Below are 24217 nucleotides of genomic sequence, written 5' to 3' on the forward strand. Positions count from 1 at the left end.
ACGACCTGTTCTGCAGGGAAGGATGGAAACGCAGGTTAGAGCAACATTTGGGTAGGTAAATGTGGAATGGGGAGAGTCCCTGAGCCTGCTGTCACTTGGAGAGAGAGACAGCCTCAAACAGTGCCATCAAAGCTCTGATGGCAGCAGGGACATTCCCACCAGAATCCGTGGTCTTCAGGCAGCTCCTGGGAATAGCTGAGAACAACCAGAGCCAGTATGGCTGGGCAGACCGGAGCCCGAACCTGTAGAGAACTTACCCTTATGCTGGCAAACAGCACTCAAAATACCTCAAACCAAACTAGGTGGCAGTTTTATTGATGTGTCTAAAATCAGACCTGTAAGTGGCCAGTTTCTTTCTCATAATAATACATGAAAATATGAAGAAAGTGATTAAAGTGGGTGAGGTGGTCCTGATGCCGGAGGACACACCATCTGGGGTTCTCCCTAAGGCTAAGCAGCCTAAGGTTAAAAAGCCTAAGGCAAAGCAGCCTAAGGTTAAACAGCCTTCCTCTGGCATCAGGACCTGTTCCCTCAAAAAAAAGAGGAGGGTAATTGTTATTGGTGATTCCCTCCTGAGGGGAATGGAGGGCCCTATATGTCAGCCTGACCCATCTCATAGGGAACTCTGTTGTCTGCCAGGAGCCCAAGTTAATGATGTTACCAGTAGGCTGCCTAGACTGGTGCAGCCCTCTGACTACGACCCTTTACTAGTTATGCAGTTAGGGAATGATGATGTTGCAACCAGAACTCCCAGGGCTATCAAAGATGACTTCAGGGCCCTGGGAGACCTGGTTGAGGGGTCAGGGGCACAAATAATTTTTTCATCAATACCCTTAGCTGCAGGAGGGAATACCATAAGGAACAGGTCAGCAGCTATAGTTAACAAGTGGCTTAGAGGCTGGTGCAGTCAAAAGAATTTTGGGTTTTTTGATATTGGGAAACTTTCTACTGCACCAGGCCAGCTGGCAACAGATGGAGTACATCTGTCCCAGAGAAGGGGAAAGGTCACAGTATATGAGAACGGCCTGTCCCCCAAAGGTAAAAAGATCCTGGGAAGGGAATTGGCAGGTCTCATCGACAGGGCTTTAAACTAGTTTCAAAGGGGGAAGGGGCTGAAAATAGTCCCCTCAGACAAGAGTCTGGGGGCGACAAGCTAGAGTTGGAGGTGAAACCAGCAGCCCAGCTGAAGTGCATGTACACTAATGCACAAAGCATGGGTAACAAACAGGAGGAGCTGGAAGCCTTGATGCAGCAGGAAAGTTATGATGTAGTTGCCATCACAGAGACGTGGTGGGACGACTCACATGACTGGAGTGCTGCAATTGACGGCTACAAGCTCTTCAGGAGAGACAGGCAAGGAAGAAGGGGTGGAGGGGTGGCCCTGTACATCAGGAAGGCACTAGATGCCATTGAGACGGAGATTAGGGACAATCGGGTTGCATGCTTGTGGGTAAGAATTAGAGGGAAGACCGGCAGGGCAGACACCCTGGTTGGAGTCTGTTATAGACCACCCAACCAGGAGGAAGATGTTGATGAAGTGTTCTATAGGCAGGTTAGGGCTGTCTCAAGATCTCCGGACCTTGTTCTCATGGGCGACTTCAACCTGCCTGACATCTGCTGGGATCTCAACACAGCAGAGAGGAGACAGTCTAGGAGGTTCTTAGAATGCATGGAGGACAGCTTCTTATCCCAGGTGCTGCGAGAGCCTACCAGGGGCAAGGCTATGCTTGACCTCCTCTTCACCAACAGGGAAGGACTGGTGGGTGATGTGGTGGTCGGAGGGTGTTTGGGGTCCAGTGACCACGAGATAATTGAATTCTCGGTTTTTGGTCAAGCTAAGAGGGGCAGCAAGAAGACCTCCACTCTGGACTTCCGGAGGGCAGACTTCGGGTTACTCAAGGAACTAATTCAGTGGGTTCCTTGGGATAAAGCCCTTAAAAATAAAGGGGTCCAGGAGAGCTGGACCTACTTCAAGGAAGAATTGTTGAAGGCACAGGGACAGGCTGTGCCAATGTGCCGGAAGATGAGCCGCCGGGGCAGACGGCCAGCCTGGATGGTTAATGAACTTTTAATGGAACTAAGGGAAAAAAAGAGGGTGTATCACCTTTGGAAGAGAGGGGAGGCAACCCACTGAATGTTTAAGGATGTTGCCAAATCATGTAGGAAGAAAATTAGGGAGGCAAAAGCGCACTTGGAGCTTAAACTGGCCTCTACTGTGAAGGACAACAAAAAGTCCTTCTATAAATATATTAGTAGCAAGAGGAAGGAAAATGACAACCTCCACTCCTTGGTTGACATGGAGGGAAATGTTGTATCAAGGGATGAGGAAAAGGCAGAGATACTTAACACCTTCTTTGCCTCAATTTTTACTAGAAGGACAGAACGTCTTCCTGACAGCTGGCCTGCAGAACTGGCAGAAGGAGCCAGGGAGCTGCACAGTTTCCCTATATTCCATGAGGAGGTGGTTGGAACTCTCCTTAGCAGCTTGGATCCCCACAAGTCCATGGGACCAGATGGGATTCATCCTAGGGTGCTGAGAGAGCTGGCAGTTGAGCTGGCCAAGCCACTCTCCATCATTTTCCAGCAGTCCTGGCTCACTGGAGAGGTCCCAGAGGACTGGAAGCTGGCCAACGTGGTGCCCATCCACAAGAAGGGCCGGTTGGATGAGCCAGGGAATTATAGGCCTGTCAGCCTGATCTCAGTGCCAGGCAAGATCATGGAACAGGTCATCCTGAGTGCAATCACACAGCACTTGGAGGATGGACAAGGGATCAGGCCTAGCCAGCATGGATTTAGGAAGGGCAGGTCCTGCCTGGCCAACCTGATCTCCTTCTACGATCAGGTGACCCGCCTGGTGGATGTGGGGAGGCCTGTTGATGTAGTCTACCTGGACCTCAGCAAGGCCTTTGACACCATCCCCCATAGCAAACTGCTGGCCAAGCTGTCAGCCCATGGCTTGGACGGGAGCACACTGCAGTGGGTTAGGAACTGGCTGGAGGGCCGAGCCCAGAGAGTGGTGCTGAATGGTGCCACATCCAGCTGGCGGCCAGTCAGTAGTGGTGTGCCCCAAGGATCAGTGCTGGGCCCCATGCTTTTTAACATCATTATTGATGATCTGGATGAGGGCACTGAGTCCATCATCAGTAAATTTGCTGATGATACCAAGCTGGGGGCAGGAGTTGATCTGCTGGAGGGCAGAAAGGCTCTGCAGAGGGACCTCGACAGGCTGGACAGATGGGCAGAGTCCAATGGCATGAGATTTAACACATCCAAGTGCCGGGTTCTGCACATTGGCCACAACAGCCCCATTCAGTACTACAGGGTGGGGTCAGAGTGGCTGGAGAGCAGCCAGGCAGAGAGGGACCTGGGGGTGCTGGTTGATGGTAGGATAAACATGAGCCTGCAGTGTGCCCAGGCAGCCAAGAGGGCCAATGGCATCCTGGCCTGCATTAAGAACAGTGTGGCCAGCAGGAGCAGGGAGGTCATTCTGCCCCTGTACACTGCACTGGTTAGTCCACACCTCGAGTACTGTGTCCAGTTCTGGGCCCCTCGGTTTAGGAAGGATGTTGACTTGCTGGAACGAGTCCAGAGAAGGGCAACAAAGTTGGTGAGGGGTTTGGAACACAAGCCCTATGAGGAAAGACTGAGGGAGCTGGGATTGCTCAGCCTGGAGAAGAGGAGACTCAGGGGTGACCTTATCACTCTCTACAACTGCCTGAAGGGAGGTTGTAGACAGGTGGATGATGGTCTCTTCTCCCAGGCAGCCAGTACCAGAACAAGAGGACACAGTCTCAGGCTGCACCAGGGGAGGTTCAGGTTGGATGTTAGGAAGAAGTTCTATACAGAAAGAGTGATTGCCCATTGGAATGGGTTGCCCGGGGAGGTGGTGGAGTCACCGTCATTGGAGGTGTTCAGGAGGAGACTTGATGGGGTGCTTGGTGGCATGGGTTAGGTGTTTGGGTGGGTTGGATTGGTTGGTGGGTTGGACACGATGATCTTGAAGGTCTCTTCCAACCTGGTTTGGTTTATTCTAAATAAATAAATAAAGTTTATTCTAAAACCTACACAATGACACGGACATCTGCTGGAAGGACAACACAGCAAGGCACCAGCAATCCAGGATGTTCCTGGACTGCATAGAAGACAACTTCCTCCTCCAAATGGTAGAGGAACCAACAAGAAATGGTGCTATGCTGGACCTTGTTCTCACCAACAGGGAAGGGCTGGTAAGCAATGTGAGGCTCAGGACGGCCTTGGCTGCAGTGACCATGAAGCAGTTGAATTTAATATCCTCAGGGCAATCAGGAGGAAGTATTCCAAGCTCATGACCCTAGACTTTAGGCGTGCAGATTTTGATCGCTTCAGGGATCTGCTAGCCAAAGTGTCGTGGGACAAAGCCCTGGAGGGAAGAGGGACCCAGGACAGCTGGTCAGTATTCAAGGACCACCTCCTCTGTGTCCAGGAGCTCTGTGTACCAACAAAGAGAAAAGCAGGTAAGAATGCTAGGAGGCCTGCCTGGAGCTACTGGACACACTATTACTTAAAAGGAAACTCTACAGGAAGTGGAGAGAAGGACAGGTAGAACAGGGGGAATATAAGGAAGCTGCCCGAGCAGCAAGAGTCCTGGTTAGGAAAGCCAAAGCAGAGCTTGAATTTAATATAGCCAGGAAGGTTAAAGGGGACACTAAGAACTTTTACAGGTATATTAATGGGAAGAAGAAGTCTAGGGAAGGTGTGGGCCCCCTCAGAAAGGAAAATGGTGACATGGTCACAAGTGATGAGGAAAAGGCTGAGGTACTTTATAACTTCTTTACCTCAGTCTTCACTGCAAGGGCCTCTAGCCACACTCCTGATGTTATGGAAGTCAAAGCCAGGGACGGGGAGGAAGAACTGCCCATTGTAAGTGCAGATCAGGTTCGTGATCACCTGAAGAACCTGAAAGTGTTCAAGTCCATGGGACCCGACGGGATACACCCACGGGTGCTGAGAGAACTGGCAGATGAGGTTGCTGAACCCCTCTCTATTATATTTCAAAAGTCATGGCAATCTGGTGAAGTCCCCACAGACTGGAAAAGGGGAAACATTGCCCCCATCTTCAAAAAGGGTAAGAAGGAGGAACCAGGGAACTACAGGCCAGTCAGTCTCACCTCTGTGCCTGGAAAGATCATGGAGCAGATCCTCCTGGAGTCACTACTCGCTCAAAAGAGTAGTGAAGAGGTGATTTGGAACAGTCAGCATGGCTTTGCCAAGGGCAAATCCTGCCTGACCAACCTGGTGGCCTTCTATGAGCAGGTGACAAAATTAATAGATGAGGCGTGAGCAACTGATGTCATTTACCTGGACCTGAGCAAAGCCTTCGACACTGTCCCGCACCACATCCTGGTCTCCAAACTGGTGACAAATGGGTTTGATGGGTGGACCACTAGATTGATAAGGAACTGGCTTGATGGCCGCACCCAAAGAGTGGCTGTCAATGGGTCCATGTCCCAGTGGAGGCCAGTGACAAGCAGAGTCCCTCAGGGATCAGTCCTGGGACCTGTCTTGTTCAACATCTTTGTGGGTGACATGGACAGTGGCATTGAGTGCACCCTCAGCAAGTTTGCTGATGACACCAAGCTGTGTGGTGCAGCAGACACGCTGGAGGGAAGGGAGGCCATCCAGAGGGACCTGGACAGGCTGGAGAGGTGGGCACAAGCCAACCTCATGAAGTTCAATAAGAGCAAGTGCAGGGTCCTGCAGCTGGGTCGTGGCAATCCCAGGCACAAATACAGGCTGGGCAGTGACTGGCTGGAAAGTAGCCCTGAGGAGAGAGACTTGGGGGTGCTGGTGGACAAGAAGCTCAACATGAGCTCTCAGTGTGCACTTGCAGCCCGCAAAGCCAATCAGATCCTGGGCTGCATCAGGAGAAGTGTGGCCAGCAGGTCGAGGGAGGTGATCCTCCCCCTCTACTCAGCCCTGGTGAGACCCCACCTGGAGTACTGTGTCCAGTTCGGGAGCCCCTATTACAAGAGGGATGTGGAGGTGCTGGAACGTGTCCAGAGAAGGGCCACAAGGATGATCAGAGGGCTGGAGCACCTCTCCTATGAGGACAGACTGAGGGAGTTCGGGCTGTTCAGTCTGGAGAAGAGAAGGCTCCGAGGTGACCTAATTGTGGCCTTCCAGTATCTGAAGGGGGCCTACAGGAAGGCTGGGGAAGGACTACTCAGGATCTCAGGTAGTGATAGGACTAGGGGGAATGGAATGAAGCTGGAGGTGGGGAGATTCAGGCTAGATGTGAGGAGGAGGTTCTTCACCATGAGAGTGGTGAAACCCTGGAATGTGTTGTCCAGGGAGGTGGTCGAGGCCCCATCCCTGGGGGTGTTTAAGAGCAGGCTGGATGAGGCTCTGTCCAGCCTGATCTAGTGTGGGGTGTCCCTGCCCATGGCAGGGGGGTTGGAACTAGATGATCCTTGTGGTCCCTTCCAACCCTGAATGAAACTATGAAACTATGAAACTATGATATCCACTACCAAGAGTAGTGGACACCAACCAATCAAACTACCCTCTAATAGGGATTAATTAAATGACACTTTTTGTTTGTTTGTTTTGAGGACTTGTAAAAACAAGGTTACTGTGCTTCTGACTATTTCTGTGCATAGAGGTTGGACACATGAAATATTTGTCAGAAGTAATCTCACATAAAGAACTATTTGTCTGTATCACAGAGCCTCAGAATCCCAGCATGGTGCAGGTTGGAAGGGACCTCTGGGCATTAGCTAGTCCAACCTCCCTGCTAAAGCAGGATCACTCACAGCAGGTTGCCCTGGATCACAATGTCCAGGTGGGCTTGGAATCTCTTGAGAGAAGGAACCTCAAAACCACTCTGCGCAGCCTCTTCTAGGACTCTGCACCCTCACAGGAAAGAATTTTCTCCTCATCTTCAGATGGAACCTCCTGGGTTCTCGTGTGTGTGCCTGTTGCACCTTGTCCTGTCACTTGGTGCCACTGAAAAGAGCCTGGCTCCATCCTCTTGACCTCTGCCCTTTACATATTGATCAATACCAAGAAGATTGCATTCTCTTCTCCAGGCTAAACAGCCCCAGGTCTCTCAGCCTTTCCTTCTCAGAGATATGCTCCAGTCCCCTCAGAATCTTTGTAGGCTCTGCTGGACTCTCTCCAGTAGTTCCCTGTCTGTCTTGAACTGGAGAGTCCAGAACTGGACCCATGACTCCAGAGGTGGCCTCACTAGGGAATAGCAGAACAGGAGGAGAACTTCTTTGATGTGCTGGCTGCACTCTCTCCTGCAATTCATGTCTAGAGAAAGCACCACTCTATACTGGGAAATGAAAGTCCTGGGAAGGTATGACATCAGACTTTTTACATTAAAAAAAAAAGATTCTTGAGCATAAATCACTGTTATTTTAGCCTAATATGCATTTCTTCCTAAAACACCAGTGTTCAAGAAATCACATTTGTCATTTCTCTATCAGGTGTTCAAGCTACTCTTTCAGTTCATAACCTGCAGTTAATTCCCTCTCCACACATGGCCAGGAAGTATTTGTTTCAGGAACCTTTAAAGACATGGCTTTTATTGCTGTCAGCATGAACACACTGACACTGTGGAAACAGAATTCACATTTTTTAGACACACAAACTCTTTTCTTCTATGTTACATGCAGCAACATGCCAGAGAAGTCTGCCAGAAGCAGAATAAGACCCTATAAAAAAAGAGGTAAAATGGAATTATCCACACCAACCCCTCTGGGCAAGGAGCAAGCTCTGTAATAATGGGTTTGTAATCAAAGTGCCTTAACATTAACCACTGCACAGAGGAATTTTTAAGCAATCTACACTTCATCAAGTCTGACTACCAGCAAGTGCTGAAAAGTTTGGCTTAGGTGGGATTTAGAGCAAGCACATGGTTGTAAACACAACAAGTAAGACTCCAAGACCTTCTTCATCATAACTCATTACTGCTGAAAGGGAAAAAGCCCAACAGAGATGACAATGCTTGAAACACAAAATGGCAACAGCTTTGACAACAAACAACATTCCTGGGTTTGGAAGAGAAATAAGTTAGATTCAATTGAGTCTGAATGCTGTTCCTAGAATCCCAGTATGGTGGGGGGTTGGAAGTGACCTCTGCAGATCATATAGTCTAGCCTCCTCCATTAAAGCAGGGTCATCCACAGCAGCCTGGCCAGGATTGCAACGTCCAAGCAGGTTCAGAATCTCTCCAGAGAAGGAGACTTCACAACCTCTCTGGGCAACCTACTTCAGGGCTCCAGCATCCTCACAAGCTTACCCTCCTGTTCAAATGGAACCTCCTGGGTTCCAGTGTGTGCACATTGCCCCTTGTCCTGTTACTGGATGCCACTGAAAAGAGTCTGGCCCCATCCTCTTGTCCCCTGCCCTTTAGATATTGATGAGCATTGAGAAGATCCCCTCTCAGTCTGCTCTTCTCCTGGTCAAACAGCCAAGGTCCTAGATATGATACTCCTCTTACTACAAACCTCAATGACATCATCATCTCCTTTTCTGTGGGAACTTGTTGACTTGTGTCCAGCCCTGAATCTGCTGTGACTCCACAGAAAAGAGTTCTGTCTGGTCTGTTGTTCTCTACAACTTAGTCATGCACTTGATTTTATTTTCTGTCACTCATAACTGTCTTTATTAATGTCATCATTTTGATCACAGGATCGCAGAATCACAAAGGTTGGACAAGGCCTCGAAGACCATCCATTAATCCAACACTGCCAATGCCACCACTAAGCCATGTCCTCAAGTGCAATGCCAGTTCCCTGGACACTCTGCCCCAGAGCTTAACCACTCTTTCAGTAAAGATTTTTTCCCCAAAGTCCAATCTAAATCTTTGGTGGCACAGCTTGATATTGTTTCCTCTTGTCCTGTCCTTTGTTCCTTGGGAGAAGAGACTGACTCCCACCTCACTCCCACCTCCTTTCAGGGAGTTGCAGAAAGTGAGAAGACCTCCTCCAGGCCTCCTTTTCTAAACAACCCCAGTGCCCTCAGATGCTCCCCACAAGCCTTGTGCTCCAATTACTTCATCAGCTTCATTGCCCTTCTTTGGACATGCTCCAGCACCTCAACATCCTTCTTCAAGTGTGGAGCCCAGAACTGAACCCAGTATTCGAGCTGTAGCCTCACCAGTGCCAAGTACACAGGGACAATCACTGCCTTGGTCCTGCAGGCCACACTATTGTTGATACAAGCCAGGATACTACTGACCTTCTTGGTCCTGCATCTACAGACCATCCTGAATCAGAGGCTGGAGAATCCTCATCGCTCCCTTGCACAGTGGCTGTGACATTTACCTATTCCTGCTCCTTAGTGTGTTCTGCAAGCTGCCAAGACATAAACCCAGTAATGCTGAGCTAGGAACAGACTCCCTGGAGTCTCACCTGACCTGTGTTCCCTCTTTGATAGGAAAATATTGATACTTTCCTTCTCTGACTGCAATTTTTCCACTGGTGTTACACTCCCAGAACAGTCCACATCCACCTAGTTTATCTATGAATACAGTATATGGGATAGTTTCAAGAGCTTTATGAGTCACTGTATTTTAAATTGCTGCCTCCCCCTCCTTTAGGAGGCCACCCACCCAGGCAGAACCACCCAGTTTCCATTCTTGGGCAGGATTTGTTCCCCACATAGATATGTCAGCTATTTTTATTCTCTATCCCTCTACATGGGCACTGACCAATTGCTTTATAATGTGTTTGGGAATCTGAAGGTAACTCTTTGACTTTCACAGATGTATTTCAGCAAAAAAAATCTTTGTATCACAGAATCCCAGTGTGGTGGGGGCTGAAAGGGACCTCTGGAACATGTCCACCAGCATTCCCAGGTCCTTCTACACAGAGCTGCTTTCCAACAGATCAACCACTAATCTGATCTAGTTGAGGATGCCCCTGCTTACTGCAGAGAGCGTTGGACTAGATGACCTTTGGAGGTCCCTTCCAACCCAAATAATTCTGTGATTCTGTCCTGGGATAGTGGTTATTCCTCCCCAGGCACAGGACCCTACACTTGCCCTTGTTGAACTTAGAGCAGAATTCCCTGAAAATTTCTATTCTCCTGGCTCACAACTCTGTAAATCTTCACTAAACTGCACACTGCTGCTCTGGCTGCTGAGAAGGGTAGGAGCTTTTGACAGAGCTGCTAGGATGTAACCTAGAGGGGTCTCTTGTTTTCTGTTGCATTACTTTCCCCTGTGACTGATTTACATAGATGTGAAGGTCAAAAAGGATAATTACCACCATTGTCTGCATAACACAGATGCTGAAACGTAGCACAGTAATTTCTAATCACAGCCATGTCTCTGCCTGACCTGCAGCTCTCTGTTCAGACCATGATGTAATCTGGCTTAAAGATCTGAAGTCATGGGGAAGCCAAAACATTCCCGGAATGCTCTAAACAACCCAAAGGACACCATTTGTCACCAATCTCCATCTGGACTTCAAGACATTGAGTACTACCCTCTAGATGCCACCATCCAGCCAATTCCTTATCCACTGAAGAGTTCACCTGTCAAATCTGTATCTCTCCAATTTGGCAAATAGGATGTTGTGGGGGACCGTGTCAAAAGCCTTGAAGAAGACCAGATAGATAACATCTGTAGGTCATCCCTTGCCTGCTGATGTAATCACTCCAACACAGAAAGCCACTAGGCTCATCAGGCAGGACTTGTCCTTAATGAAGCCACGTTGGCTGTCTTTGATCACCTCCCTGTCTTCCATGTGCCTTGTCAGATCTTCTAGGAGGATCTGTTCCATGTTCTTCCCAGGCACAGAGGTGAGGCTGACAGGTGGTTAGTTCCCAGGTTCCTCCTTCCTACCCTTTTCAAAAATGGGTGCAATTGTTGGGGATTGTTTTGAGCAAGAGGGGACATGGGTCCCAGGAACACCTGTGCAATTCAGGCCTTGAAGGATTTTCTGTTATTAATATAGCAATGGAGTAGGAGCTGTGGGAAAGTACTGATTGCTTGGTATGCTGAAGTCCAGCTGCCCCTGAGAAGGGAGGCAAGCAAGATAAGGAGGAGGCGAGATCTGGGAAAGAGAGCAATTAGAATAGAATAATAGAATAGAATAAAACCAGGTTGGAAGAGACCTTCAAGATCATCGCGTCCAACCTATCACCCAACACCACCCAATCAACTAACCCATGTAACCAAGCACCCTGTCAAGTCTCCTCCTGAACACCTCCAGTGACGGCGACTCCACCACCTCCCCAGGCAGTCCATTCCAATGGGCAATCACTCTCTCTGTGTAAAACTTCCTCCTGACCTCCAGCCTGAACTTCCCCTGGCGCAGCCTCAGACTGTGTCCTCTTGTTCTGGTGCTGGCTGCCTGGGAGAAGAGACCAACCTCTGCCTGTTTACAACCCCCCTTCAGGTAGTTGTAGAGAGCAATAAGGTCACCCCTGAGTCTCCTCCTCTCCAGGCTAAGCAGCCCCAGCTCCCTCAGCCTCTCTTCATAGGGCTTGTGTTCCAAGCCCCTCACTAACTTCGTTGCTCTTCTCTGGACTCGTTCCAGCAAGTCAACATCCTTCCTAAACTGAGGGGCCCAGAACTGGACACAGTACTCGAGGTGTGGCCTAACCAGTGCAGTGTACAGGGGCAGAATGACCTCCCTGCTCCTGCTGGCCACACTGTTCTTAATGCAGGCCAGGATGCCATTGGCCCTCTTGGCTGCCTGGGCACACTGCAGGCTCATGTTCATCCTACCATCAACCAGCACCCCCAGGTCCCTCTCTGCCTTTTTTAGACTGAGTAGAAAAATTCCACAGAGTAGTGAAAACAATGATGTAACCTTTTAGAGAGAAACCAATAGTATGTGTTAAATTAGAATAGAATTAACTATGCATAAGATAAGACTATAAATAATGAAGTGTGGAACAATAAAGTTGGATGATTTCTATCACTCATATTGAGTGCTGTTGTCCCTGTCTCCGTTCTCATCATGCAATGTGTCCCTTCTTGCAGTCTTCAGGGACTTCACCTGACTGCCAGGACTTCTCAAATATTATGGAGAGTGGCCTGGCAACTATATCAGCTAATTCCCTCAGGACTGTGGGATGACTCTCATCAGGCCTGTTCTCATCTTAAAGCAGACATCTAGATCAGGTCTGCTCTATTACACAGAGTCACAGAATCACCAAGTTTGGAAGAGACCTCAAAGATCATCAAGTCCAACCTGTCACCCAAGACCTCATGACTAAACCATGGCACCAAGTGCCACGTCCAATCCCCTCTTGAACACCTCTAGGGATGGTAACTCCACCACCTCCCTGGGCAGCACATTCCAATGGCTAGCAACTCTCTCCATGAAGAACTTTCTCCTCACCTCGAGCCTAAACCTCCCCTGGTGCAGCTTGAGACTGTGTCCCCTTGTTCTGGTGCTGGTTGCCTAGGAGAAGAGACCAACCCCCTCCTGCCTACAACCACCCTTCAGGTAGTTGTAGACAGCAATAAGGTCTCCCCTGAGCCTCCTCTTCTCCAGGCTAAGCAACCCCAGCTCCCTCAGCCTCTCCTCATAGAGCTGTGCTCAAGGCCTCTCCCCAGCCTCATTGCCCTTCTCTGGACACGTTCAAGAGTCTCAATGTCCTTAAAATGAGGGGCCCAGAACTGGTCACAATACTCAAGGTGTGGCCTAACCAGTGCAGAGTACAGGGGCACAATGACTTCCCTGCTCCTGCTGGCCACACTATTGATGCCGGCCAGGATGCCATTGGCCTTCTTGGCCACCTGGGCACACTGCTGGCTCATGTTCAGTCAGCTGTCAATCAGCACCCCCAGGTCCCTTTCTCTTTGGAAGCTCTCCAGCCACTCTGACCCCAGCCTGTAGCTCTGCATGGGGTTGTTGTGGCGAAAGTGCAGCACCTGGCACTTGGATTTGTTAAATGCCATCATGTTGGACTCTGCTCATCTGTCCAGTCAGTCGAGGTCCCTCTGCAGAGCCCTTCCACCCTCTAACAGATCAACACCTGCTCCCAACTTGGTGTCATCTACAAATTTGCTGATGACTGACTCAATCCCCTCATCCAGATCATCAATGAAGATGTTATCTGTACACATAAAGCTCATAGGAAGCCTACTGCACATAGTATATACATTAACAAGATGGAAATACAATGAATGTAATGTCTAACATGGATCAGCAATGTAAAAGATGCTGCATAACCTATGGACTCACCACAGCTGCTGAGGAACAGAAGATTCCTCAGCAGGGCAGAAGGGTAGAAGTGCATTTGAAGTGGGAAAATCATGTAATTAACCTAATCAAGGACATGCTGTCTATGGGAAGAGAATTACTGAAAGAACAATAGTGCACACTGACCACAAGGGAAAGCAAAAAAAAACCAAAACAAATCTATTTCTGAAGTAACTTAAAATAAATTAGCAAAAGCAAAATAAGATTTAGTGGCTGGGCCAAGTCCAAATGAAGAAACATAATCATTGTTTAGCTAGAAAGGCTCCTTGGCTGTGAAGATGAGAGAAATGCTGAGTTTTGTTAAATTAACAAACACAGGCAAGATTGCATTAAAAGCAGCTCCACCAAGACGGCTCTAGGAGTGACAGTGGACAGTAAGTTCACCATCAACCAGCAATGTGCCATCGTGGCCAAGAAAGCTGATGGTTTCCTGGGATGCAGTCAGAAGAGAGTGGCCAGCAGGTCGAGGGAGGTTCTCCTCCCCCTCTGCTCTGGCTCTAGTGAGACCACATCTGGAGTACTGGGTCCAGTTCTGGGCTTCCCAGTGCAAGAGAGACAGGGAGCTAAAGGAGAGAGTCCAGCAAATGCTATAAAGATGCTGAGGGGACTGAAGCATCTCTGTGACAAGGCAAGGTGGAGAGACCTGGGGCTGTTTAGCCTGGGGAAGAGCAAACTGAGAGGGCATCTTCTTGTTGCCAATCAATAGCTAAAGGGCAAGGAGCAAGAGGATGAGGCCAGACTCTTTTCATTGGTGCCCAGTGACAGGACAAAGGGCAATGGGCACAAACTGGAACCCAGAAGGTTCCATCCGATGACGAGAAGAAACTTCATTCCTGTGAGTGTGCTGGAGCCCTGAAGTAGGCTGCCCAGAGAGGTTGAGGAATCTCTGGAGAGATTCCAAACCTCACTGGATATTGTGATCACTGCCATCCTGCTGTGGGTGACTAGGTGATCTCCAGCAGCCACTTCCAACCCACACCACGCTGAGATTCTGGAGACATCTACAAAGGTGTGGTGGGTTGAAATGCATGAACACATGGAACATCTGGCTTCCACCTCTGAACCAACACCATTACATGTAAACACACCAGTGAATCAGCTGGCATTTTTCATTTGGAAACTTACATTTTGCAAGATGAAGAACACCAAAATTGTAACATTACACATAGAAATGTGAACAAAATATACAGCTGAGTGTGGCCACAGCTCCCAGAACTCCCCCATCACCATAAAAATCTTTCTCTGACCTCATTCTGTCTACAGCAGTTTAGAGAGCTTGCTTCCTTGTGCAAAACAAAGCTATTGCAGTGGTGGGACTTGAAGAGTTCACTGCCCCTCTGGATATTTTCTCACTGAACATAGAGAATGAGGAGGCTGGAAACACTGAAGGTTCCTCCAAGAGGTGTGCATGGAATCAAAAACAATGTCAGAGAGGGCTCCTTTAGGTTGGGGTTTTTTTTCAACTTTTTAGTAGACAAAACAACTGACCTCAGGCATCAAAACCCTGTTCTTTCAGCTCAGCCCCATTCCCAATCAAACAGTTGTCAAAGGCAGGTTATTTTTGTGGGTTTAAGACCAGGAAATCACAAAAGGAGGATTCTGTCCTTCCCTGCCACTGAATGGTCAGCATTCACTGGGAAGAGTGAGAAAGTCTGCAGTGCAGCTGGCCCCATCCTGATCAAATCATGGGATAATTTAGGTGGGAAAGGACCTTTAAAGGTCATCTAATCTAGCTACTCTGCAGTCAGCAAGGACAACAAAGCTGCTGAAGGGTCTAGAGCACAGGTCTTGTGAGGAGCAGCTGAGGGAAGTGGGGTTGTTTAGCCTGAAGAAAAGGAGTTTCAGGGGAGACCTTCTTACTCCCTACAACTCCCTGAAAGGAGTTTGGAGTGAGGTGGGGTTTGGTGTCTTCTCCCAGGGAACAAGCAGAAGGACAAGAGAAAACACCTTCAAGTTGTGCCAGCAGAAGTTTAGGTTGGACATGAGGAACAATTTCTTCCCCAAAGGGGTTGTCAAGGCCTGGAACAGGCTGCCCAGGGCAGTAGAGGAGGCCACATCCGTGGAAGGGTTTAAAAGCCATTCAGATGTTGTGCTGAGGGACATAGTTTAGAGATGACCTAGCAGTGCTGTGTTAACAGTTGGACTCAATCTGAAAGGTCTTTTCCAACCTCAACAATACTATGACTCTAATTTAGGAACAAAGAAGTGAAGCTACTGAAACATTTTCAGTTTGAACAGCTTCCGCACATTTAAATGTGGCTCTGAGCTCCATTTAGCTCACATGGAGCAGCCTTGGTGACCCTGATATCTTTATTTCATGCTGCCAAGACATGACAGTGCCTCCAGCTAGGGAAATGAGGCCTGAAGTTTATTCAGTGATGTGCTTTTACATCATGGATTAACCCAGAGCAATACATACAGTAATAAATCTTAGGGAAAACACTGTAATGAGACATAGGTGAACTGACAAAAGAGAAATTGAGCCAATTTTCAAAGGGGGAAAACCCCATTTCTCCTCCTCACCTCACTCTATTTCACCTCTACATTCTCCAAGTTTACAGAAATGGAAGATGCAAACAGCACAGACACAAGCTTCTGTGACAGACTACATGACAGATGAACCAATAGTGCTTCAACATACTCAGAAGTTTAGTCAGTGCACTAAAAGCCTCAAAATACTTGGAAACATTATACCATACATGGACAGACATATGCTGAGACACACCTAAGAGTGTCAAGCTGAGGCAAAAGCCATGTATTGCAGCTTTCAAGCTTAGTGCTAAATTCACAGATCCCACAGCTATCCAGTTTGGCTGTATGCAGAGGTTATGCACAAGTCAGTGGACCTTGAAATGCTCAAGGCTAAAAAAATCCCCAGCTGTTGGATGCATTACAGAATCCTAGAATCCCAGTGTGGTGAGGGTTGGAAGGGACCTCTAATCGTTCTTCACAAGTGATGTGCTACACTAAATGAGATAAAATTAACATTTGCCATTAACTGACATTTGCCATTGTCTAGTACTTCAAGCAAATGTAAGAACCATTCAAAATAGGGCAATTATTTGAATCCTAGAATCTCAGCATAGTGGGGGGCAGAAAGGACTTCTGGAGATCATCTAGTCCAACCTCTCTGCTAAAGCACAGTCACACACAGCAGGTTGTCCAGGATCACAGTGTCCAGACAGGTTTGGAATCTCTCCAGAGAAGGAGACTTCTCAACCTTTCTGGGCAGACTGGCCCAGGGCTCCAACACCCTCACAGGAATGAAGTTTCTCTTCATGTTCAGATGTAAATTCCTGGATTCCAGCTTGTGCCTGCTGCCCCTTGCCCTGCCACTGGCCACCACTGAAAAGAGTCTGGCCCCATCCTCTTGCCCCTGCCCTTTAGCTTGCCTCTTGAGTACATCCTCGTCACTAAAAGAGTGACAGCGCTAGGTTTCCTATTCCCTGAAGGGAATATTCACTCACAGCTTTGGAGAAGCGAAGTCTCCAGTGAACCACCTCACTATCCTCCTGTGACCGTTTGAGGCTGTCCCTTTAAGAAAGGGGACATTGTGGTTGAATGAAAGACGGATCTAAACTAATTTCATTGGTAGATTGGGAGAAAGCACCTTTTGAACTGGAAGTACAGCAGTTTTCTGGTCAGTCCTGCGCTTTCCTTCTTCCCCTTTGCAGCTCGCAGCTTTCTGGGCTTTCGGCCAGACTTGACCTTGAAGCTGATAAAAAGCGTGAGGCCTCTACTAACAAATTCTGCTTAAATTAACAGTTTCTCCTTTTCTCTCTTTCTAACGCTCTCTGGGGAAAGGGAGTGTCGTGGGGTTGGAAGGGTAAGGCCAAGAAGCCTCCTCCGTTCCCCCTTGTAAAGTAAAGGGAAAGAAAATTGAAGGGAAAGGAAAAAAAAACTCACAGCTGAATTAGCAAAGCAGTGGAGCTGTATATTTACAAAGCAATGTAGGATATGCAGGGGAAATATATACAAATTTACAATATTTACAATATATACAAAGATATACAATAAAGTAGCACAGAAATGAGAGTTCCCCCCTTCTGCTGAGGGGGTTCCCCACCTCCGCTCTCCCCCTCTCTCCCCCTTTTCCCCAGAGTAGGTTAGAAGAGAGAGAGAAAGAGGAAAAAAAAAGTAAGAAGCAGTTTGTGTTAATTGGAAGGGAGTTAATACAGGCCTTTATCAGTTTCAAGGCCGAAGCCTTGGCAGAAAGCCCAGGAGCTGCAAGCTGCTGCCTGAAGGAAAAGCGGAAGCAAGACTGCAGAAAAGTGCTGGAAAGCCCAGTATACTTTCCTGCACTCCCAGTTCAGAAGGTGCTTCCTCCCACTTCACCAATGAAATTAGTTTAGATTCTTCTTTTGTTTACCAACATCCGTCCACCATATTCCCTTTCTTAAAGGCACAGCCTCAAACGGTCACAGGGGGAGAGAAGGGGGAGCAGGGGTGGGGAACCCCCCTCAGCAGAGGAGGGAACCCTCATTTCTGTGTGACTTTGTTGTATATTTCTGTATATATTGTAAATACTGTAAATTCTGTATATATTTTCCTGCGTTCCCTAAACTGCTTTGTAAATATACAGCACATTCCTCTTGCTGATCCAGCTGTGTTTTTTTTTTCCTTTCAATTTTCTTCCCTTTACTTATGGGGGGGGGAAGAAGGCCCGGCCTTTCCCCCAACCCCACGACATTTTTTCTTGGCTTGCCCAACATGCGGCAGATAATTAGCTTGATATATTGCTTTATTGTTTTATTGGTTTAGTGTTTTATACCTGGATTAGCAAACATGAAGGTGTTATGGTTCGTAGAATGGTTATTCTTTTCAATTTTTGGGGCTCTGGTTTACAGATATTGTTTGGGTTTGATTTTGGATTACCTGGGTAAATATTTGGTGCGGACAATTTATCTGTGGTTTATGTATAGAGTTAGATTATGATATGGAAAATGTGTTGATTTCTTATGGCCGGCGAGATACAGAAATGTCACCTCTAGTACTTACCCAATTGAGATAAAAGGCTTTAAGATTCTGCCGGTGATGGCTGGGATCCAAAGGTGATTTATTTGGTGTCTGTAATTCTGCTGCTGGTGATAATTATCGTGTATCTGCCGATTTCTCTGCGGTGAGAGAGGAAGATATCCAGACCGTGTTTTGTTTTTAAAACGAGATCAAAGACAAAACGCCATGGCTCAGGGTCAGTCCCAGAGATGTCTAGTGATGAGGAGTGTGGAGAATCCGTGTCAGTTAAAAAGAGGGCTAAAAAGTTAATTGGAAAAGCTGCCTTGAACAGTTTCGCTACTGATTCTGGCAGGCTGCCAGGGGCAGCGGCAGATATCAACGTGGCTCCTACTCCTTCTCCTCCTCCTTCTTCTCCGTCGGCCATTAACAGAGCAACCTCATTTCTGCCCACTCTCTCGGTGGGACCAGAAGTCACTGCCCCAGCAGCTGATTTATCTCAGGACCTGTCAGCTTCTATTAAGGTGGCTGTAAATTCAAACACAGCTCCAGTTAAGGTGGCTGGAAGACTAGAATTGGAAAGACCAAAGTTGATGGAGAAGAAGAGCAGGAGACTGATCCTTGTGAGGGGCCCTCTACTAGGAAAGATCCTGCTGAGGAGGAAGAGAAGATTTGTTTTAAAGATCTACCTGACCTAGTGAGAGCAAAGCAGGATAGAGATGAAGCTAGGACAGGAGCTGGCAAAGGTGGTTCTCAGCTTAAAGAGATCCTTGAGAAAATGGCAGGAGGATTATTAGGACAACAAGTTGAGGGGGAGGAGCAGGAGGCAGATGACATTTCCAAGTGTTCGTCACCCCGGGAAGAGCTAAGAAATGTCCATAAAGATTACACCAGGGCAGATAAGGAGCCAGTTCTAGCTTGGCTTAGTAGGTGTTATGATACAGGTGCTCCAGCTCTAACAGTTGGAGACAAGACAGCAGCTCAGTTAGGAACTCTATCAAGGGATAATGGAATAGATAGACATCTAGGCAGGGTTCTTGGTAAGGTTAATCTGTGGATACACCTTTTAATGGTGGTTGCCCTGAGATACCCTTCCCGAGATGATCTCCCATGGAATCCTAAACCCTGGACTACCATAGATGAGGGAATTAAGCGCTTGAGAGAATTTGCTGTTAGAGAGATACTCTATGGTGAACATGAAACTCTGAATCCTGATGACATTCCCATAGGAACTGGTCTTGCTAAAAAGATCATAAAACTTGCTCCTTCTTATTATGCAAACATTCTGGCAAGCAGAATTGTGTCAAGAAATTATGGTGGAGCTTCTACTACGGTTGGCCAATTCAGTGATCAAATGAGACAATTGGAGGATAGCATGACACATGTTTCTTTGGTTTCAGCCATTGAAACTCTGTCTGGAAAAACTGAGAGTCGCATGAAGGATCTGAAAGATTCCATATACCAATTGGCACAGAAGGATAATTCTAATTCTTCCTCCAGGTGGATACAAGTTTCATCTGTGAGGAATACACGTCCTCCAAGGAGGTCATTCCAAAACAGATCAAATCAAAACAGACCACCGAGGCAATCATGTAGAACTATTTGGATAACTCTGCATGATCAGTTTGGTGAGAACATGAACCGCTGGGATGGCCAACTAACTTCTAATCTTTTCAGGAGACTGAGAGAACTGCAAAGTGGCAGAACCCGAGGTAGCAATACCAGAAGGGTAGCTGTTACTTCCACAGTTCCCCAGAACAACTCTAGTAGGTCCAACAGTGGCTCCAGTTGTAACATGCAAAGTTACAACACGGCACACTGTGCGCAATGCACATGTGGGCATGTTCCCCATAACTAGGGGTGCCCTGCCTCCTGCGAGGGGGAGGAGAGGGATAACAGACATAATGGAATCCATAGGGATGTGTACATCCATTGGCCTGGCACTTCACCATCTCGGAAGTACAGGGCCTTGGTTGACACAGGAGCTCAGTGCACCATAATGCCATCAAATTATCAGGGATCGGAGTCTATAACTATTCTGGGAGTCACTGGTGGATCTCCAGAATTAAGTAAGGTGGAGGTTAATAAAAATTTAACTGGTAAACAATGGAGGAAGCATACAACTGTGACCGGACCTGATGCACCTTGTATTTTGGGAATTGATTTTCTGAGAGAAGGGCGTTTCAAAGACCCTAGAGGTTACAAATGGGCTTTTGGAGTAGCTTCTATAGACATTGATGGACAAAAATTGAAGCTGCCTGCTAGACCTGAGCTTTCTTATGAATCTGCAGTTGTGGGGCAACATAAGATACAGGACATTAAATTGCCGGTTGCTTCTCAGACTGTGCATCACAGACAGTACAGAACCAACCGTGACTCTTTGTTGCCCATTCAGAATCTGATTCGTCAGTTGGAGAGTCAGAAAGTCGTCAGCAAAACTCATTCACCTTTCAACAGTCCAGTGTGGCCTGTGCGGAAGCAGAATGGAGACTGGCGTCTTACGGTCGACTACTGAGCCCTAAATGAAGTGACACCACCTATGAGTGCAGCAGTGCCAGACATGATGGAGCTACAGTATGAGCTGGAATCCAAAGAGGCCAAATGGTATGCTACCATAGACATTGCTAATGCATTTTTCTCTGTTCCCATAGCAGAGGAATGCAGGCCTCAGTTTGCTTTCACCTGGAGAGGAATCCAGTACACTTTCAACAGATTGCCGATGGGCTGGATCCACAGCTCAAGCATCTGTCATGCAGTGATCCACGATGCTCTGGAGAAAGGCGGTGCTCCAGAACACATCCAGTTCATCGATGATATCATCGTCTGGGGTAAAACTGCTGAGGAAGTCTTCGAGAAAGGTAACAAAATCATTGACATTCTTCTGAATGCAGGTTTTGCTATCAAGCGAGACAAGGTGAAAGGACCTACCACAGAGATTCCGTTTCTGGGAGTGCGGTGGCAGGATGTGGTAAATAGAGTCTCCACCATGGCGAATCCCACAAACAAGCAAGAGACCCTATTTTTCTTGGGGATAGTGGGATTTTGGAGACTGCACATTCCTGGATACAGTCAGATTGTGAAACCTCTGTATGATGTGACTCGAAAGAGAAACCATTTCCACTGGGGACCTGAACAACAAGCAGCTTTTGACCAGATAAAGCAAGAGGTAGTTCAAGCAATGGGTCTGGGACCTGTCCGAGATGGTCCAGACATTAAGAACATTTTGTACACGGCTGCAAGTGACAATGGTCCAACCTGGTGCTTGTGGCAAAAAGCTCCAGGTGAGACACGTGGACGACCTCTTGGTTTCTGAAGTCGAGGTTACAGAGGTTCAGAGGCTAATTATACCCCAACAGAGAAAGAAATTCTAGCTGCCTATGAAGGAGTAAAAGCATCTTCTGAAGTGATTGGAACTGAATCACAACTTCTCTTAGCTCCCAGATTACCAGTTTTGAATTGGATGTTCAAAGGCAAAGGCTCCACACCACATCATGCCACAGACTCAACATGGTCTAAGTGCATGGCTCTGATAACACAGAGAGCTCGAATGGGAAATCTTGAAAGACCTGGTCTAGTGGACGTGATCTCAAGTTGGCCTGAAGGCATCAACTGTGCTAAACCTCCAGAGGAGAAAGTAACTCGTGCTGAGGAAGCTCCTCCTTACAATGACCTTTCTGATGATGAAAAGAAATATGCTTTGTTCACAGATGGTTCCTGTCATCTTGTTGGAAACAAGCGAAGGTGGAAGTCTGCAGTGTGGAGTCCAACACGCCGAGATGCAGAGGCGAAAGATGGAGAAGGAGAATCCAGTCAGTTCGCAGAGGTAAAAGCTGTCCAGCTAGCTCTCGACGTGGATGAACGTGAGAGATGGCCAAAGCTTTATCTCTACACCGACTCATGGATGGTGGCCAATGCTCTATGGGGTTGGCTAAAGAACTGGAAGAAGAGTGGTTGGCAGAGGAAAGGAAAACCCATTTGGGCAGCCAACCTGTGGCAGGACATTGCTGATCGAATCAAGAGAATTCCAGTGAAAGTGAGACACATTGATGCTCACATTCCTAAGAGCAAAGCTACTGAGGAACAGCAACACAACCATCAGGCAGATCTAGCTGCAAGAGTTTCTCAAGTAGACATGGACTCTAATCTTGATCTCGACTGGAAACACCGAGGTGAGATATTCTTAGCTCGGTGGGCTCATGATTCGTCAGGACATCAAGGCAGAGATGCAACATACCAATGGGCTCGTGACAGATCCATAGACATTTCCATGGATGCTATCACACAAGTCATCCATGACTGTGACATTTGTGCTGCTATTAAGCAGGCAAAACGACTTAAGCCCTTGTGGTATGGTGAAAGATGGTCCAAGTACAAGTATGGCGAAGCTTGGCAGATTGACTACATTACTCTACCACGTTCTCGTTCTGGTAAGCAATACATGCTTAGTATGGTAGAGGCAAACACTGGATGGTTGGAAACTTATCCAGTTCCACATGCAACTGCACGCAACACCATTCTCGGTCTGGAGAGACAAGTCCTGTGGAGACACGGAACTCCAGAGAGGATTGAGTCAGACAACGGGACTCATTTCAAGAACAACCTTGTAAAAAACTGGGCAAAAGAGCAGGGTATTGAATGGATATTCCATATTCCCTACTACGCACCAGCTTCAGGGAAGATTGAACGCTACAATGGTTTGTTGAAGACCACTCCTAAAGCCATGGGGGTGGATCTTTGAAAAACTGGGAAAAACATTTAGCACAAGCAACCTGGCTGGTAAATAGTAGAGGTTCAGTGAACCGTGCTGGACCTGCATATTCAGATCTGCTACAGAAAGTAGAAGGTGATAGAGTTCCTGTTGTTAGAGAAAAGAATCTGTTAGGTAAAACTGGGTATTTTCACCCTCAGGAGAGGCTAAACCTGTCCAAGGGGTGGTTTCAGCTGAAGGTCCGGGTCACACTTATTGGGTAATGCAAGAGAATGGGGAAATTCAATGTATTCCACAAAGTAACTTAACTTTAGCTGAAAGAATTTAATTTTGAACTATTGTGCAGCTACATCGCGTCCAAGGAGAGAATCGACGAGGAATCTATGGTGCACGAACCCTGAGATCCCTGAGAGCCCTGAGTCAACTAAGAGACCCTGAGAATCCCTGTTTCCCTTTTCTTTGCTTCGTCGGCAAAGAAACAAACTGTTTTCCATTTTTCTCATTTTCTGATTTTCTTGGACTTTTGAATCATCTACATCTGAGTATAGCCGGAATGGACTATGAACTTTACTCACAAACTGTAAATGTCTTCTTGGATTGGATGGGCAGTATGAACAGCCAATGAAATTGTTTAGAAGGGGTGGACTGTGACCGTTTGATGCTGTCCCTTTAAGAAAGGGGACATTGTGGTTGAATGTTTGTAAATGAAAGACGGATCTAAACTAATTTCATTGGTAGATTGGGAGAAAGCACCTTTTGAACTGGAAGTACAGCAGTTTTCTGGTCAGTCCTGCGCTTTCCTTCTTCCCCTTTGCAGCTCGCAGCTTTCTGGGCTTTCGGCCAGACTTGACCTTGAAGCTGATAAAAAGTGTGAGGCCTCTACTAACAAATTCTGCTTAAATTAACAGTTTCTCCTTTTCTCTCTTTCTAACCCTCTCTGGGGAAAGGGGGAGAGAAGGGGGAGCAGGGGTGGGGAACCCCCCTCAGCAGAGGAGGGAACCCTCATTTCTGTGTGACTTTGTTGTATATTTCTGTATATATTGTAAATACTGTAAATTCTGTATATATTTTCCTGCGTTCCCTAAACTGCTTTGTAAATATACAGCACATTCCTCTTGCTGATCCAGCTGTGGTTTTTTTTTTCCTTTCAATTTTCTTCCCTTTACTTACGGGGGGGGAAGAAGGCCCGGCCTTTCCCCCAACCCTACGACACCTCCCTAACATATCCTAACAAGGCAGAAAAATGCAATTCCCACAGGATTCAACTCAATATTTTTGATGGTTGAATGCATACAGCCATACATTAATTTACATATATAGAACTAATGAAATATAAGCCCAAACTCAA

The 24217-nt window shown here is 47.4% G+C and overlaps 1 protein-coding gene across 6 annotated transcripts in view; it reads right to left on the reverse strand.

The window, feature by feature from the left end:
* Positions 1–24217, reverse strand: part of DTNB (dystrobrevin beta) — a 505091-nt gene that overhangs the window by 187358 nt on the left and 293516 nt on the right. The gene's annotated exons all lie outside the window — the stretch shown is intronic.

The sequence above is a fragment of the Melanerpes formicivorus genome, unplaced genomic scaffold, assembly GCF_026170545.1.
Source record: "Melanerpes formicivorus ecotype bairdi unplaced genomic scaffold, bMelFor1.0.p_v2 SCAF_9, whole genome shotgun sequence".
Lineage (NCBI taxonomy): Eukaryota > Metazoa > Chordata > Aves > Piciformes > Picidae > Melanerpes > Melanerpes formicivorus.